The sequence below is a fragment of the Thunnus maccoyii genome, chromosome 17, assembly GCF_910596095.1.
Source record: "Thunnus maccoyii chromosome 17, fThuMac1.1, whole genome shotgun sequence".
NCBI classification, from domain to species: Eukaryota; Metazoa; Chordata; class Actinopteri; order Scombriformes; family Scombridae; genus Thunnus; species Thunnus maccoyii.
The window spans coordinates 26531468-26550639 of NC_056549.1; the positions used below are offsets into that span (position 1 = coordinate 26531468).

Below are 19172 nucleotides of genomic sequence, written 5' to 3' on the forward strand. Positions count from 1 at the left end.
AAAGAGCAAAGCCTTTTCTGCCAAATCTAACTATATAACCATTTACTGTAAACGGTAAATTCCTTGACGTAAGTGACTCCAAATTTCGGTTTAAGCCGTGAACTATCTGATGAAAGAATGTGTAAAATTATGAATCTGTCCCGACATTTGATGCCAACTTATAGTACTTGACAGTTTTTGATGAAGCGTCTGCATTCGTTATGTTTCTCCACTCATTTAATTGTGTTTTTTCCTTTAAATTTCTAACATCAGTCAACATTCATCATCAGACGTTGTATTCAGTGTTCAGTTCGGTGAAACCGCTTGACCAGCTTTCTTCTTTTCTCCACATCAATCCAACAAATACCACATTTTGTAATTCAATTACTTACCAACTCCAATCAATTAGAACAATCGTTTAAGCAATCAGATTACTGGATTCAGGTTAAATGCAATCTGCTTTTCTCCAAACACAGCCGTGACAGATCTAAGCCCTGTTTGTCCGATTCTCTCCTCTACAGCCTTCTGCATGCCCAGAAAGAGCCGAGCTCATCACTGGCTGTTCTCTTTGAACTGAAGGGTCTTTCATCTCTTTATTTCCCTCTTCCTTCCCTCCTTTTCATGCAGCCTCTCTGCTGATTAATTATTCCTCCTTCGCAGAAAAAGCTGCCACCTGCTTGCCGTAGGGGCTGTTTTGCTGTTTACTCCCCCGGTCTTTCACTCCTCTTCCCAGAGGCTTGTAGGAAACAGCTCTAGAGGCTGAATAAAGAAGCCACCGAAATTTTGCAGCATCATTTCACTAGAATTAAACGTTCCGGAGAGTCTTTAAAATGTACATACGTTTTCAACATCATCAAAAATTCTGTTTTGTCAAAATAAAAAAACTTAAGAAGGCGGCCTATACTATAAAGCTGTCTGTATCCTCTCATGTTTTATATCAGACCGAGCATCTCCTCCCATGTTCCAGCCGCTTTCAACATGAAATCAATGAACCCTCGGGGAAAATCCAATTACAGAGCAGGACATGACCAGTAGTGGAGTCGGATCCATAATTAGTTAACGCAAAAGGCTATTCATATAGCACTGGATGGACAAAATTCATTAGGTTCTTTAATTGGAGCCAAAGACCTAAAGCATCTGAAGATGTACAGAGCGTGATTAAAAGAGTTAATGGGATGAAAATTGATTAACTCAACTTGAAATAAGGTGCCGTCCACCTGTGCTCCATTTCTAAGAAAAGAAGGGGGTTGATAAAGAAGGGTGTGGGGCCTATGTCCACGTGCCCCTCTGGGTGAATAATTCATGGAGCAGTTGTGCAGGACTGAAGGTATGCCATGGTGGTTGCTGAGAGAGATGGTCCCTGGCTGCATTTATATTTGATGGGGGGAGGTGATGGGTGGGGTTCATTAGAAGGAGGCTAAGAAGGTGGTTGGTGAAGGAGCTGGTGGAGGACACTATGACATATTATCCCCCATGGGAGGCTTTTTTTTTTCCATCCCCTTGGTCATTGAAGGGCTGGAGTCAACCCCGGTGGGATTGCGTCTGTCTGAATGAAAACACCTCCGACTCCAGGAGAGTGGAAACAGGGTGGGTAGAGGGCGGAGAGCTTGACTACTAATTAGTTTCACACAGATTGGGACATACATGTGGGAGCGCATATCCTTGACAAGGACACATGTGATATACTACAATTCTTTAGCGTTTTAGACTGTTGTGCCGCTGGTACAGGCTCATTTTACCCACTTTACCAAACGCAATAAGGTCTCATAGTCTTGGTATGAACAAGGACACATTGAGGGCTGGATTATGCTTGAAAAGAACTAGTTCATTTGAAAACATCTGAAAACTTCTACTGGGTAGAAGCGTTGGGGGTAGTTGGGGGTATTCACGGATTTTCAGGCAGTCTCTCCTGGAAGACATTCATAGTGTTAGAGCTGAAACAGTCAATCAATAGAAATATAATTGTCAAATATTTTGATATCCAGTCATTTATCAAGCAAAAGTACTGAAAAAGCGACTGCTGGTTGGATGCAATATGAGAGTTCAAGATAATACCTCAACTCTGGGAAACTGTGATAGACATTTTTTTTCAATTTTCTGACATTTTCTGTCACTGATAATGAAAATACTCATTAGTTGCATTTGAACTTGTTTGTGAACCAGGATGGTGACAGAAATAGTTGACAGCAACATGAGCTTGCGTGTGAACTAGAGAGAAGCTCAAACCCAGTTTACTTTTTCAACTCTATCAATCGCTGGGTAAAGTGGGTGTGAATGTCAGATCGCTGGTTTAGGAAAGTTGCAGAAATTGTCGAACATAGCCCACTTTGATTTGCCCTGTTTATAGCTCTGTTAGCCGTCTCATGTTGCTTTGAAAACTCACACATATCGAAGTGTTGACTACCAGAAAGTTTTCATATCTGACAGCTCAACTTGGTGTGACCCGGTGTAGTAGTGTTTGGGGTTTTTTATGAGTTGGTACGTTGCTACAGTTAGGGCTCCGTCACACCAGCAATTATTACCATTTTAACAACATCAAAATCATCTCATTTCAGCACAGAAAATTTGCAAATTCATGGCACTGAAGAAGTACAAACTGTCCTGACAGCGCTGACCTTCGAGGGAACAGAGAGAGACCAAATTGAAGGAAGCCATCATGACCGCTGCGTCACACCACCCACGACTAGTCAGAATGTCACAAAGCTCCCGGTGCTACCTATCTCTACTACCAAACCTGCTGTTTCTCACCCTGTAGTAGTGCAGACAAGACATCATGAAATAATTATTCACTTTACACCGCCCTCGTGCTGTGCCCTTCATCAGGAGGATAAGATAGGAACGCCAGAATAGACAGAGAGACAGAGAGAGACAGAGAGAGAGAGAGAGAGAGAGAGAGAGAGAGAGAGAGAGAGAGAGAGAGAGAGAGAGAGAGAGAAGGAGTAATAATGGGGGAGAAAATGATTACAGGGGCAAGAGAGTCAAATCAAGTCAATTTTTTTTATATAGCGCCGAATCATAACAGAAGTTATCTGAGGGCCCTCGTCATATAGAGCAGGTTTAGACTGTACTGTTAGCAATATTATTTACAGGGACCCAACATTCCCCCACGAGCAAGCACTTGGCAAAAGCGGCAAAGAAAAACTCCCCTTTAACGGGAAAAAACCTCGAGCAGAACGGGCTCTGGGTGGGCGGCCATCTGCCCTGACCGGTTGGGTTGAAAGAGAAAGAGAGAGAGGGAGAGAGAGAGAGAAAGAATAGCACAATGCAAGTTCCACATAGAGATGTATAGTAATACTAAGAATGGTAATAATAATAATAATAATAATTGTAGCAGTGGGTGTTAAGCAGGATCACAGGGAGCAGTAGGTGGTTTGCAATCACTTTGTAGGTGAGGAAAAGGATTTTAAATGCTGTTCTGGATTTTACAGGAAGCCGATGCAGAGAGTCTTTAGAGACTTGTTAGGGCAGCTTGATAATAAGGAATTGCAATGATCCAGCCTAGAAGTAACAAATATATAGACTAGTTTTGCTGCATCTTTTTGATACAGGCTCTGCTTGATTTTTGTAACGTTACATAGGTGAAAAAACTCAGTCCTTGAAATTTGTTTTATGTGGGAGTTAAAGAACCTATCCTGATCAAAGATAACTCTCAGAATCCTTACGGTGGTGCTGGAGGCCACGGTGGAGCTGTGGAGGAATAATAGTGGCTGATGGAGAGGTAGAGGAGGGAAGGTGGGGATGAAATGGATAGGCAAGGATGATTAAAAGGGGAGAGGAAGAGATGGGTGGACACAGGGGGGGAGGGCGGCTGCAGGGGAGGAGCGAGTGTCCAGACACTTGACAAAGGGAGCCTGCTAATGATGGGCTCTGGGTGTCACATGCTGCGCCCCCATCTCTGCCAGGGAAATGCCTGGTCTCTGCACTCCCAGCATGAGCCGTCCTGCCAGTGTCATAGCGTATCCCGCAGAGGGAGGCGGCCTGTGCCAGTCAAGGTTACTTACACACACACACACACACACTAGCTTCAAATATATTTCCTCCTTTTTTTTTTATTCATACGCACACAAGCTAGAAGCATGCACGCAGCCTGCAGCCCACTCACTTATCAGCACAGCTGCAGGTTCTGCATCAGATCAGCAGCATCCCGACAGAGAGCCGCGTCGCTACAGTTGACCCCGCCGGTTCAACCAGAACATTTATTCAACCTCGGAGTCCAATCAGTCGCGTGAACTGTGTCCTCTGCTGCCTCGACTCTCATCAGATCTCAAAGTAGATCATTAATCACCGTTCGCTGATGAGGAGACAGCATGAAAGAGAAAGATGGAGAGAGCTGGAGAGATGAGAGGAAAAAAGATGAATCTTTTCAAATCCTTTATTGAGAAAAAAGAAGATAAACGACGTCGCCGTCAATTTTAGAATTAAAGTCGAACGGAACTTGAAATTACTTTTTGCTGAGGAATCAATACATGCTTTGTGTTTGTTTTGACGGGTAATTATTTGACTGCTTACCACAAACAAGCATCAGATGGGACTCCTTAGATTATTCTACAGCCCCTTTCAGACACGAACCCCTTCATGTTAATCTGACAGCAGTTTAACTTGTCACTCTGAACAAAAACCCTGCTTATTTTTTACGTAAAAGTCACGACGGCAGTAGGTTGGTATATCTCTCTCATCACAACACAAGTCTGCACACGACTTGACACAAGTCACAATGCTGTACATTTCATATCTCAATCAACATCTCCTATACACAAAATAAACCAGGAATACTGTGCAAGATTGAAGAAGTTGAGGAGACACTGATGTTTTCATGTCAGTCCAGTGAAACACTTAACATACATACAACATGTGAGCTAATAGGAATTAAAGTAGACGACTTAACATCCTGTCATTCAATGATTGTGTGTGTCAACCTTAATAAAACAGGAAGCAGCACAACTCACTCTCTAATAACCTCAAATGATTCCATTAATGAGTGGCCTTCATGCTCACAATGGTCATTAATTAAGGCTTCAACAGCAAAATAAGTTTTAAAATCCATCAGTGATGGAAAAACAGTCTCCTGCCTGTCTGTCACGTTCCTCTCTCTCTCTCTCTCTCTCTCTCTGTCATGCACCAGGTGCCAAACATCAGGATTGTCTCTTACCATAAAAGTCCCGTCATGTCTAAATAAAAAAGGGAACATTAATGGAAAAGTCATCTATTTCTGAATGACAAAAAGCCTGATGAACACAGACACGTATTCCATGTCTACTTCTTGTCAGGACTTGAAACAAGGTACAGTCATAAGAGTTATAATTCTTATGAAACAGAGGGCTGATTCTCCTACGCAACTGTTCTATCTTAGACCTCGTGAGGGTAGTCCTTGTTTCATGGCAGGCCTGGCTTAATGCCGTGGGGGTCACTGAGGTCACCTGGCGCATCACAGAGGAAACGGCTCTGGACACGACACCGCTGAAGCAAGTCAGCTGTGATCTCTGCCTCCCGACAAAAAACACTCCTGCAGCCTCCACCGGGCCCGACCCGCCTGCCCGCAACCAGGGAGATCTGCCCTCCCCTTTTCCAGTCTTAGCTGCGGAGAGCGAAAGCAAAATACACACAGCTGACCAGAGAGAGAGAGAGAGAGAGAGAGAGAGAGACGAAGAATCAGCCGGCTGGAATCGAAAAGGAAAACTTGGGACTATTTTTAGCTGGCCTAAAAAAAAAAACTGGCAACAGCTCAGTTACAACTGAAGGACGTGATTTATAACCTTGAGCTAATGTCAGTAAAGGAGGAAATGTTCAAATAAGTGGAAATAAAAGAGAAAACAAACTCTCTCAATTTAGGAGGATTGTTCTTTGAAATGCCAGAATTCTACTGCAAAAAAAAAAAAAAAAGGCAGACTTCACCAGACATGAGCGGTTGCCACCAGCACACCCAAGGTCAACATGTAAGAGTTTAGCTTCAGTTTTGGCCTTAAGTAAGCAATGTGAGCTCCTGAGATGTGAGGTTTCGGTTTTATTTCAAAGAGGCTGGGTGGAGTAGAGTTTATAAAGTGAAGGATCTGGGCTAAATTATCTTGTTTTCACAGCTCTTCTTGAATTTTTTTTTTTTTTTTTTACAGCACGTGTCTCTGCAGGAGGTCTGCCTGAGGATGCTCCAACCCCCTTCATTAAAAATCACAGAGTCTATCCTGCTTTTATCCCTCTCAGTGTGAGCTCCTCAGCACGTTCAGGTTGCCTCTCGGTGTGGAGATGATAAAGGTGCTGTACCTCAGCCTGAAAACAGCCATAAAGCAGGAGGAAAACTGTTGTATCTCCTGTTTTTTTAAACATTTTTTACACACTTTTACACTGTATATGGTTTATTTCAGTCAGAGGACTCCTCTCCTCTCTTATCCTCTCCTCTCCTCTCTTATCCTCTCCTCTCCTCTCTTATCCTCTCCTCTCTTTTCCTCTCCTCTCTCCTCTCCGGTCAGGATTATGAGCTGCGAGCTGTCATAACTGGAACAACCCTTCCTCCTGCCGCCCTGCTCGTCCGCGGTTCCGCTGGGGGAAGCTGAGAGGCCACATGCTTGTCTACATCTCTTCCTGCTGGCTGAGCGCAGATCACAACAACACAGGCCTGAACTATTTCTGCTCCCATGATCCTCTCTCTCTCTCTCTCTCTCTCTCTCTCTCTCTCTCTCTCTCTCACACACACACTGCTCTCTCCATATTGCGTAGGGAGGCCTCTGTCCTCACTGATCCTGTCAGTCAAAAGTGGAGCTAGGCGGGGCCAGCGGTGACACCATTGTGTCAGGGTGACTCAGTGTCAGCAGCGGCGACAAAAAAAAAAAAAAAAAAAAAAAAAAGCAGGAATATCGGTAGGATGAAGAGCTGGAGGAGGAGGATGACATCGGACACCCGGCGATCCTCCGAGGTGGAGACGGAGAAGGGGGAATGACGACTCAGGCTTCAACTGCTGAGCCTGAGGCCAGACGAAGACTAGTCTACTTTTGATAGGAAACAAGATGATGACAGATGAATAAACATATGTCCAGTTTCATCAAATAAGGACATGTAACTAATGTTTGGAATAAATGAAATAGTTCCATCACTGACAAATATTTTACTTTAACTTGGAACTCAAAGTATATATAGTTTGTAGAAAACCCATTTTTTCATCTTATTTTTTCCATATAGATCTGTGAGAAAATGTAACGTAAAATCTAGTAAATGTACATGTCACTTTATGGTGACATGTAAAAATGCACCATAAACCCTGAGGCCATTCCTCAGGCATGCTGGGAATCACTGATCAAGCTAGAATGTAGAAGGCTGGAAACACTAGATTGTATACTCAACACTCTGTCTTTATGAAGAACAAAGACTTTCTTTTTATATATCAAAACAATACAGAGTGGCGATCCTTCCCATAATAATTCACATTTGGCTGAGTATACAGACATCTACTTACAACGCACGTTTACCAGCCAGCACAGAAGTTATTCAGGTCAATACAGTATGTGTAGGCTCTCTATCAATATATATCTTAAATATCTTTTTATTGTGAGGTAAGAAAAGTTTTTCCAGATGCTCTGTGTGTTATCTGACTGTTTTATTGGAACGAGAAAAAAAAAAAAAAAAAAAAAAAAAAGGGTTAGACGAGAAGGCTTGTGAACCTTCATTAAATGGCCCACGAGGTTACTAACATGTCAGCCAGAGGCGCAAAATTGAGTGAGCTGCTTGATGTGAGCCCTGCAGACGTGTGCTGACAGCTGACCTTCTGTTAATAATGCAGCTGTGTCCAGGACTTGACCTGACAGCCTCCCCCCCCCCCCCCCCCCCCACCACCACCCCCACACACACACACTCGTTCCTTCCCCTGGGCTCTGGATGAATCAACACCAACACAAGACGCTGCCTCTGCTCTCCTCATTGAAATATTCATCTCTTCCTCGAAGGGATGACATTCACATGCATTTTAACTTAAGTGTTACTAGTGAGTAACTAGTGAGTAACACTTAAAAAACGCACTTAAAATTTAGTTTCGGTTGTAGTTTCAAATTTGGTTGCGTACATGTCATTTCATCACTTACAGTTAAATGCTATCACATCATTTTTTCCAATTAAGTGATTTTCCATGAAATGTCAAAAAACAGAGGAAGAAATGTCAATCACAGTTTCCAGAGTCTGTGTCATCTTCAACTGTCCGACTTAAAGTGATACAGCATGAAATAGAGCCTCACTTATGAGAAAATTTGACGTTGTTTCACTAGTTTTGCTTGTGAAATGACTAAAAGCTAGCTCTACATTGGGGTAAATATCAATGACGCATTTCCTGTATGCACACCTCATCCCCCGTCACCGTCTGAGCGGCTGTATGTTGTCAGGCAGGACGGCAGCAGAGGGGTTTGGCTGTGGAACAAAGTAGCACAGGAGCACAGAACAGAGAGGAGACACCTTCAGAGTCACTTTAGAATCACCCTTAGAGGGATAAGCTTGACATTTTCAGGTGCTTATTTGTCTTCGCCAGACACTTGTCACACCGGGGGGAACAGGGAGGTTTGTCCTTTAGATTTCCTAACAATGGTTAGAAGCACTGGTTCTATAAGCAAAACTGACACAGTTTGAAACTTCTGATGCATGCATGCAAAACAGACCATACTGCCAAACAACAAAAGTCTAAATTTAGGCTAAATACACATATTTATAAATCACGTAAAGGCATGTTGTAAGTTTCCATATTGGGTGAGTGATAGACTTCAGTGTAGGTTTCAAGCCGCAGCATGAGTGGGTTTTTTTTATAGAGCTCAGTCATCATGGCCACTTTAAAAACTCTCTAAATTAACTAAATGTATCTGTCTGTTCATTTCAACTAAAAAAAAATAACATTATTTAGTTCAGTGTTGCCTTGTGGCACTGCAACTAGTCAATCACAACCCAACCTTTGTGTCAGGATGGGCGTGTATGGTTATATCATTTCAAATGATTAAAGTGATCAAACCCTGCTGTACTGGCTACAGCTGCAAGTCATGTGACTTTTTCAAAATCTCCAAAAAGACTTAGGTACAGATGAATCTATTCCCATATGTGAATTGAGAAATGACAGTATTTTTGTGAAGTATAATTCCCAAACACATACACATTTTTTTGAACTTGGCACCTGAACAAGATAGATGTGTCACCACACTAGTTGTTTGGATCATACAAGTCTTAACCATCAGTTACACTTCTATACGAGCCAGAGAGAGAGACAAACGACTGCACTGAGGAGCAGCCTGCGGATAAACACTTTAAGTGTCCCTTTCAACTTATTATTATGGGTGAAATATGCAGGAAAGCGCTACTGTCAAGACGTCCTCGCATTACTGAGCATCTCCTGAGAGTGCTGCGATGTTGATTGCATGCTCCACAGGAAACAGGAGGATGTGAACCATTGTTAGAACGCATTGCTGTAATTTCCCCAAGACCTCAACTTTCAGCTCAGCGAGACAAAGGACAATGTTGTCGGGGTCATGCTCTGTATTCAAATAACATATTATTAGAAAAGAGGCTGCGGAGACAGTGATTAGCGTGTCCAGGAACGCGCTTTCACTAATACTGCTGGAAATAGATGTAGCGGCGTGCTGCCTACCGGAGCAATCCACATTAAATACACAGTATACAGACTATTGCAAGCCACCAAAAACAGCGTATTTACACACATGAACGGAATAGTCTACAGTTCTGAAGAGGCCAAACGCTCTGATCTGATAAAACAAACCAAAAGTTAGAAGTGACAAACAACTGAAGTTTTACCAACTCTGTGTTTCAGCATGTGGGTGCTGCACCTTCTGCAGATGTACCAAATGAAGAAAATGCAACACTCTGTATAACCTCCTTGGCATAGAGTTAACACATACAGAGAACTATCTCATCATTTATTGTCTGCCTGCAGGATGTGGTTAAAAGCCTCAAATACACCTTGATGGGTGTTAAGTTTCCATTCACCTCTCAGAGAACAATGTTTCAAGACAGCTGCATAATTTTATGGCTCAGTCCCAAAATGCTGAAAATAACCTCTCACTTCTTCCATTTGGAGGAAGGCAGTTTTTGCTGATGAGGTGCCTCTTGCCAGTCGACCATTCATCCTATAAATAGGTCTCTCTGTTCTGCTCCGGCTTTCTGTATTTCATCGGTAACCGAACGGGCCGACCCGGAGTCAAGCAGGGCCGCGGTGCGTGTCGTGGGTTTGACTCTGGCTCGTGTTCCTTTTGTCATCTTCCCTTCTCCGTCCTCTCTGTACAGCCTCCAACAGCAGAAACAAAACAGACAGCTCACTTTGAACTACGCTGCCGTCCACATGTTAAGTTATTATGTCTCCCCCCTCAGAGCACATGCATGTTTTATTACCCAGCAGCCACATGCATTCTTCATTGCCTATGCAGACGGGATAAATGAGTTTGATGCCATACTACTCTGTGCTATAGTAACTTCCTCCAGCTTACAGATAAAAGAAAGTGTCAAACAAGACAACTCCTTGCTTCCTGCCACCGCAGCTGCATCCTTTACATTTTAAAACAAACTCAAGTTAAAATTTGCTAAGAAATCAGTATATGCCTCCTTGGTGTCTGCTTACTCATTGCTTGACTCATTACTAAATTGGTAAAAACAAAACAAAAAAAAATGTTACCAATGTAAATGCTGGAATTTGATTGGAGCAATATCTGTATGGGCACTAAAAATATCACTTCAATTCCAGCGGACATACAGGCAGTTCACCAGCTGGGAGGCTAATGTTGTTAGTTGTTGCTAGTTGCATCTGTGGTTTCCACACTCTGTACATTGGTTACATGTCATGATTCAAATCAGAAGGTAACAAACAGAGCGCTGAGGTTACAGGACTACTTGTCTCTGTAGGTTTAGACAGTCTGGTGCTTGTGGTCATTGGACCACAACTGGACCAATGAAAGACAGCTAAAGCTAGCTAGCCCCTAGTCTAGTGGGAATCTGTGCTAATGTTATCAAGCTAGGCTACCTAGCTTCTACTTACTGTAGCTTGCTGGTTAGCTTAGCTTGCTAGCTTCCACTTTCTGAATGCAATTAAAATTTGATAACACAAATGGCCCTCCCAAATGCTGAATGTTATAAAAGGGACTTATGTCTAACAGTATATAACAAACGCTACATGTAAGCGATACTCAACAAGTAGGTGTGCGTTAAACGCTTTTAAGGCACGACTGGAGGCAAAGAACCACCAAACTTTCACCAAACTTTCAACAAAGTTTTGCACTCAAAATCGAAAGGTTACGAAGCAAGAGCTTACTGTTGTCATGACAACTTGTCACACTGTACTCACCACCAACCTGAACTGAAGCACAAAATTCATGTAAGGTGTCATTAAGCATAACTGCAGAGTATGTCTCTTTTTGGTAGAGAAAGTCTCAGTATATTAACAGCCCATTATGTTGCCTTTTTTGTGTTAATCTCATCCCTCTCTTCTTCTATCATTTTAAGCTCTTCAGGTGTCAGTTCCTTGTGCCGTTTTTCTTTCTTTTCTTCTCCATTTCTTTTTCCTCTGCTGCGTCCCATTCTTCAAAACTTCATAACGAGTAAGCTTTGACAGCTGTGCTCTTTAATGTTGCTATGGTTATAGGTTGGGTAGCAGATGAATTTAGAACGGTGATTAAACATGAACCAAACTACGTGTACATTACACGGTTTTAACGCACACCTGCCGGCCAATCAGAAAAGAGTATTCACCCAGACCGTGGTTGAAAAAGGGGATAAAACTGTAGCAGTATGAGGTGCTCTAGTCAGTAGCACACAATGGAAGTTGACAGCGTGTCTCCTACCAAAGCCAGCCCTCAAGGCTTGAAGCTTTAATACGGTTTCCACAAATATGTCCAAAAATGGTTTTATCCTCTTGACACATTAAGTAAGGAGAATTCATATTTCAGGTTGCTGTGAACCTAATGTTGACATTTCTAAAACCTTTATAGACTTGCTTTAATGAAAAATGGTCTTCTGCACATTCTAACCTTTGTATTTTTACACGTAGATTCTTTGTGTTGATTTACTGTTTTGTTTACACAAATTAAGATGATGAATACTTTTTATTATTCTGCTGCCATGAAGTAAACAACTGAAGAGTTGTAGTCTTAAAAGTACATAAGGAAGGGCTGATGAACCTTCGAAGGTGACAACGCACGTGCCCTTCAGCAGCAGGATTTACCTCTAAGCAGACGAGGCACGGTCGCCCATCACCGACCCCAACGCAGTGATCTGCCTCTCCAGCCCCGTTGCTAGGTTACCACATTCCTGAGCACAGCGAGTACTATGGGTCCTTGCTCTGTTGGCAGAGTCTGGGGAGTGGAAATGACGCAGAAGCCGTGACGATTTAAGAGCCTGTGAATGAAGGAGGATGAGCCGATGGGACGATGGGACACGTTTTGAGAGATAGTGTAGGCGGTGTAACATCACTCCATCTGACAGAATTGCTTCACATACAGTATGTGTCTGGAAAGAACTACATATAGTGTGTGTGTGTGTGACTGGCTGACTTTAGATATGACACTGTGCTGTGCCTCTGAAGAGACAGCGTGATCCAGCTGTGACTCCTTGCACTAGTGTGCGCAGCTGCCGGGCTCAGTACAGCACGTTCCTCCACACGGAGCAGCAGCAGCAGCAGCAGCAGCGTCTAACCGTCTAGACAGCACCCAGACTCAGAAACGCCCCCACTGCCCAGCATCTCTAAAGAGGATTGTGTTCCGGCTGGGGATAATCTTTAAGGCTCATCATTCTTTGTCTTCACGCGGTTTATATGCACGAGTACACACGTGCACACGCACACAGCCATCCATAAAAGCTGCAAACTTACAGGTAGAATTTTAAACTAATGAAGCGATCTAAAATGTTTCTTTAATGAACTAATAGGTGGAATTTTAGAAATACTGAGGTCATCAGTCCAAAGTCTCTCAGAACACCCACCTAAGATGTTGTTGACAAGCTACCAAAGGAAACTTCTGGCTATTTAAAAAAAAAAAAATCACCAAATCATCATTTAAAGGTCCAAGGTTCAGTTTTATTGTCATTACATAACACAGGAGCACAATGAAATGCATTTTAGTAAGAGTTGTTTCTTTTATGGGTGTGTTATTCCCTTATAATTTTACTTATAATTTGCCAGTAATTTGCCAGTAATTTGGTAGAGTCATACGGAGGACACAGTGCTGAGACTGTTGTTTTAGTTGGTTATGTTGAGTTTAAAAGCAGTTGTTGATTTCTAGAGGAATTTAACAGTGTGTTGCATGTTCAGCTGACCTGATATGACTTAAATACTAAATTTAGGTTATGCTATCTAAGCAAATAATTGGAATTAAATTCTTGGAAGTGAACCAATTGTTTATATTTACTTATAACTAGTGCCAAATTACATGGTTGTTCAAAATATTAGGAATTTATGGGCCGTTAAATAAAGCCTTACCTATATTTTCTATGAGCTTAATCTTCGTACTACTCTTCTACGTTCTTGCCTAAAAAAGTCCCCCCCCCCCCCCCCCCCCCCCCAAAAAAATGTAATGTACACATAATCATGGAGAGCAAACTTGTTTTCATGTCATTAATCCAAATCAAAATACAAATCAAGTTTAATGGAAATCCAATCATTGGTTTTCAGATAAAATGTCAATGACGGTTTGCTTGAAAATTAAAAATTATATAATCCCTAAGAAGAAAGGTCATTGGGATTTAAATTCATCTGTCTTCCGTTGGACAGATGGATGGAACAATAGATGGACAAACAGTTTGGGGAGAAATGACTGACAACTGAGAAACTGCTCATGCAGCGATCCTGTCCTGCGAGGGGTCCTGAATGATGGGCCGGTGGGCTTCCTGTGTGATTGATTGACCATCGGTCATGGTTCAATCATGTGAAGCCATGTGGAGACAAACACAGCCTTGTCAGTCTTGTTACAGCAGACCTCGTTCTCTGGAGAGACCCTGATCTGTCCTCAGGTGGAGCGGCGTTCCAACATAACCAACCCCGATCAATACATCTATAAATAGGTTTATGTATGAAACACCTATACTGTAACACTATAGATCGCTGTGCCAATTTGGAACCAGATTTCTGTCTACTGGATGTTAAAGTCTCTGTCTTCAAAAATCAATGTGGCCTGTCTGATGGAAGCATTTGTCCTTCCAGACCGCAGACACCAAAAGCTCCGAGTCCATATTTTTGCAACTCTCAGACTCGATTATGAGCGAGGCAGACTTTGGGTCACCACAGTAATATCATATGAGATAGAAAGGCCTGATGTAATTTGCCACCCGTCGTCTTTTTCTTGGTTTCTATCGAGGCTACAGCACAACACAGCAGGTGGGCTCCGTCTACATCAGTCAATAAATAAAGTCTGAAGAGGGCTTCAATGCTGATGTAGCAGTAATGGCATGATGAGAGCCTGTGAGAGCGGTTAGAGCGCTGGCACATTCAGTCTGGACTAAACATACAGCACCAGTCAGTCGGTTCATTCTGAAAAAAATGGACATTTCAGTTTCATACAATAAAAAGACTGAAGACGGAAGGAAATGAAATGTGAGGCTACATATATGAGAGCTGACAGTTTTCAGACCGATGCTCTTGTTTACTCTAAATGCTCGACATGACAGACTCTCTGTCCCACATCCTGCTTCCTGTTTCCTTCGTGTTGTTACATGTTTTCTGTGTCATGATATCATGCCATGCTGTAATCAGGTCTCACATTTTGGCTGAATTCTTCAAAATTAAGAGATTTTTTTTTACATTTATAGCAGATAAGAAAGCCATTCACTGCAGCTACTATATCATCTTCAACTTCTTCCCTGTGCAGCTGACTGTGGATGATGTCTTCAGTACAATCTAGTAGTGAAGCAAGTCACATAGACCGCCTGCTAAACTTTCTAACAACAACCAGCTGTGTAATGTAATGGACGACTCAGGTAGAAGAGGAGGAAACAACTGTCTTCAACTTCACTGCTGTGTTAAAACTCCACTTCGGCTTAACCTGCAACAGTTCAGCAAGAAGTCTAAATGTTTTAGTCACAGACCGGATGAAGCCTCCTTAGCTGCTCCTCCTCCTCCTCCTCCTCCTCCTCCTCAACTCATCAGTGGCTGTAAATCAGCTGAGCGGTGGGCCTCTCCCAGCAGTCAAAACACTAAGGTTAAAGTAGCACTAATTCCTGCGAGGCTGCTCATTAAGCCCCCTGGCTTAGTCCCTGGAGACCCGAGGCCAGCATATGGCCACAGCCCAACACCCCCCCCTCCTCCTCCTCCTCCTCCTCCTCCTCCTCCTCCTCATTATAATTAAAACCACGTCACCGCTAAACCTCCAACATGTGGAGCACTGATGGAAACTGTGGCTGATTATTGACAAGCCAGACTGCCCCCGAGCAGAGGAAGCTAGAGAGCAACATCAAAAGTGCTCAGTTCTTGGCGTTGGCACCATTTAACGGCACTGAACCACTTGACGACCTAGCAGTCAGCTTCCTCCTCTGTAAATTGGTAAATAACACATAATGACAACACTGAGCGGGAACACTGCCAGCTTTGAGGGATTTGATAATCAAAGTGCGGTCCGTTGGGTGAATTTAGATAACCGGAGCTCTGTGAAGTGACCTCCAGACCTGATGGGATTTATGGTTTCTTTGTGGGATCGATGACCGTCTTTGTCCGGGTGGGTTAAGATTAAGCTGATTTGCAAACCACTAATTATTCCGCACGATGTTTTTTCAGCCCCCGCCGCAGCCGAGTGAAAGGCTACATTGTTAGCCTCTGTGAGGCCGTGTCCGTGATAAACCCGTCCGAGTGTGAAGACATTAGAAGGACCGGTGCACCCGCAGCCTCTCGTAGCTACGGTGACAATATACCTGTCACGGCTCTTAACGGGCTGGGCAGTAAGACTAAAGCTTGCCAATGAATGAGATACAGCTGCTGTTGTTCTGGCTGTCTAATTCCCCATCCCTGCTTTTTCAAACTGACCAATAAAAACCTGTGTTCCTTCTCTTCTCTCGTGGCCACATGGCGGCCTAGACGCTTCATTTGCATGCATATAGAGCTCACCTAGCCTGGAAAGATGTATTTCTACTATGTTAGAAAGCAGGCAGCAGAGATTTACAGGAAATATAACAGTGACATATATATATGACAACATAAAACACACTCACACCTCCAAGCCTTGTAAGTACACAGACTTTGCATGAAATAAAGAAGACATCTGAGACATAAATTATTTCACAGATCCAAAGCGAGTCATTAGCATGCTGCAGCAGATGTGTTGAGGGTGGGCTCTTTAGCAAGTTGGCGAGTCAGTGAAACAGGATGAGGTTATGGTTCTGTACCATCTGCACAGGAGGAGGCTCTCTCCTGAGCACACACACACGACCACATACACTACACGCACACATCCTATAAGCGCTAGAACACGCTGCTGCAGCCGCTGTTCGTGACGTTTAAACCATGTTACTTTCAGTATAAACAGGCAACAATGCTGCATAAACATCCCACTCCTCTCAGAAACAAACTTCACTGTTCCGCACGTGGCCTCCGCCCACCCGGCCGACCTCTATTACAGGCGAGGGTACGCAGATGAGGGGGTTAAGTGAGAGATCATTAAAATGCTGCGGTCGAAGCCCTTCGGTCGCCCATCCCGGCTTCTTTTATCTGAAGATGGAGGGATGAGGGATGGAGGAGAGGGTGAAACATCAAAAGGCCTTTCTGTAGAGGACGGTGTAGATTCAAACAGCACCGAGGTGGTGGTCAATCATCTCTCTGCCTCCTCTAGATACTCCAGCTTGTGTGCTTTGTTTAGAGGAAACATTAACGGATGGAAAAATATTCCGTCCAAAACTCAAACACTGAATATCAAAAAAACAAAACAAAACACATAATTCTCCCTCTGCAAGCAGGACTCAACTACTATGGAAAGATCCACTCTAAAAAAAAAAAAAGCTCCTGGCAAGCAAACCTGCATTTTTGGATTCATTTCGCTCTCTGGGTGTATGTTTTTACTATGTGATATTTCCAGCACATTGTTCTACAGTCATATGGGAGACAAACATACACATTTGACAGTAACTCAAACAGACCAGAATACAACGCAACCGCAAAAAATGTTGCATTCTGAGCAAAGAGCGTGCTTATTATCCCTGTGTTCAACCAACAGGTCCTGCTGTACGATGAGGGGTTTTTTCCAACTGCATTTTGGGAAATGACTAACTGAAGGAAATCACTGTTGACATGTGGATGGCTGACAAATTAAATGAAAAATCTATATAAAGATAAACAGATGCTTTCATACGTTCAAGGGGCTCACTGACTGGTTCAGAGCTGCATTATTGAATCATCTGTTGATTATCAATAATGATACTATCTATAAAATGTCAGAAAATAGTGTCAAACGTGCACCACAGTTTCCCAGAGTTCAAAGTGATGTCATCAAATTGCTTGTTTTGATTCGCTAACTGTCCCAAAGACACCAGCAAATATTCCTCTTCTGTTGAAACTGACTAATCAGCTGATTGTTTTGGCTCTAAAGTGGTTTAATGAGAAGAATTCCACAGATCTGGAGAATCTATGTAAAGATGGTTAACAAGCAAAAACCAACATGAAGTGATGCAGGTTAAAGGAAGGACACACAGTACCGGGAGGAATTCTACATTATCAATAAATCAGCTGAAGGTGGAGCTTTCCTCTTTAATAATAATGATATTTACATTCACATCAGCACACAGTATGTGTGTCTGCACATGATCATGTAGAAATATGGTTTCTGCAGCCCGGAGCGGGCGCTGTGAGCGGGGACTATGCAGTGTTGACTGAGGATCCCAGGATCCAGCACAGCCACAGCGGCGCTTTGATGTTTTCCAGAGCTGACGTCTCTCAGCGGGGGGCCGAGCGCCGCCGCGGCTCGTTCGCTGACGTCTCCCCTTTCTCGACGGAGTAGCGATGGTGAGGATGAGAGGACGGTGCTCTGACGTGAGCTGATCTGATGGTCGAGACAGAGCGCTCCTTCTAGAGAGCAGAATAGTTAAAGGCCATCAAATGGCCAGAGCAAGACGAGGGGAGGGGGGGGGGGGGGGGGGGACGTTGTGTGCTCAGAACCTGCTGGTGACGGCTGCTGATGTGTCACGCTGAGCGCGGTACGTCCTGTGTGAGCTGCGGCGGGTACACTTTGCTTTTTGCAGCCCAGATCCTGAACAGATCACTTAATTAGACGGAGGAAGGAGAGTATGCGGATGTAAAAAAAAAAAAAAACGCCACCAGATGTGTCAACGTAACGGAGTGAAGCTTAACTAGGTTCATTAGCGGCAACACTTCTACCCACTGACTGTGTCTCCATACCACCGGGCAAACTGGGAACCACAATGAAGCCACAGTTCGAGGGCAATGCTGACATTTCAGTGAATAACTGAGCAGCCCACACTGGCACAGTCATTATTGTGGAGGTAACGAGCAGGGAGGAGGAGGAGGAGGAGGAGGAGGAGGGTGAACGGAGCTGCGAGGAGGAGGCAAAAAGGCAAACACAAGTATGCGCTTGTCTCACGGCTGCGAATGATCCTAGCGATGAATATCAATGTCTAGGATAATGTGAGGATAATTACCACTGTGCTGTTTAGCTCCTCTCTCCACACAATGCAGAGGCTCTAAGAGAGGCAGAGAGAGAGAGAAGTGGAAGCATGAAAACATCATTGGAATCGGTGACTCATTTTCTGTTTCTCACCAGCCTACAATACCACCCACCCAGCGAGAGTGCTGAAGTGCAAACAAACACTTACGCACACACATGTGCTCCGTGTTCCCGCAAACAAAAAGGTGCTGTTGATGCGCTACCGTTGCATCTGCAGAGGCATGTCTTCCATGTCGCTGACACCTCACACACTGAGCAGCTCTACCGAAATAAGCTGAGTCAAAAACTGTGATTCCGCTCTGAGACGAGCTCTCTCTCTCTCTCGCTCTGCCTGCTCCGTCGACGTGCGGCGAGACACGCAGAAGCACCTTAGGAGATATAAAAGGAGCTATTAGCGCAGCGATGACTGAGCCTGCATAATGAATACGCTTGCTATGAATGTTGGATACTCAGCTGACTCTGGTTTCCTGGAAGAATCCCTTGTTCAGCTTGTTTCCACCAACCCATTGATGAGGAGTTCTACCAAAACAACCCTGCTCTCCATTTATAGTTGTTTGTCAGTTGCTCTGCAGGGGTTTTCAC

At 43.6% G+C, this 19172-nt stretch overlaps 1 protein-coding gene across 6 annotated transcripts in view; it reads right to left on the reverse strand.

Moving 5' to 3' along the window:
* fynb (FYN proto-oncogene, Src family tyrosine kinase b) overlaps positions 1–19172 on the reverse strand; it is a 77195-nt gene that overhangs the window by 40294 nt on the left and 17729 nt on the right. The window contains exon 1 of one of the 6 annotated variants that reach the window (XM_042389906.1): positions 11285–11368. The exons of the other annotated variants lie outside the window; for them this stretch is intronic. The gene's annotated coding sequence lies outside the window, so the exon portion shown is untranslated. Of the gene's footprint in view, positions 1–11284; positions 11369–19172 lie in introns of those variants that run through there. 6 annotated transcript variants of the gene reach the window in all.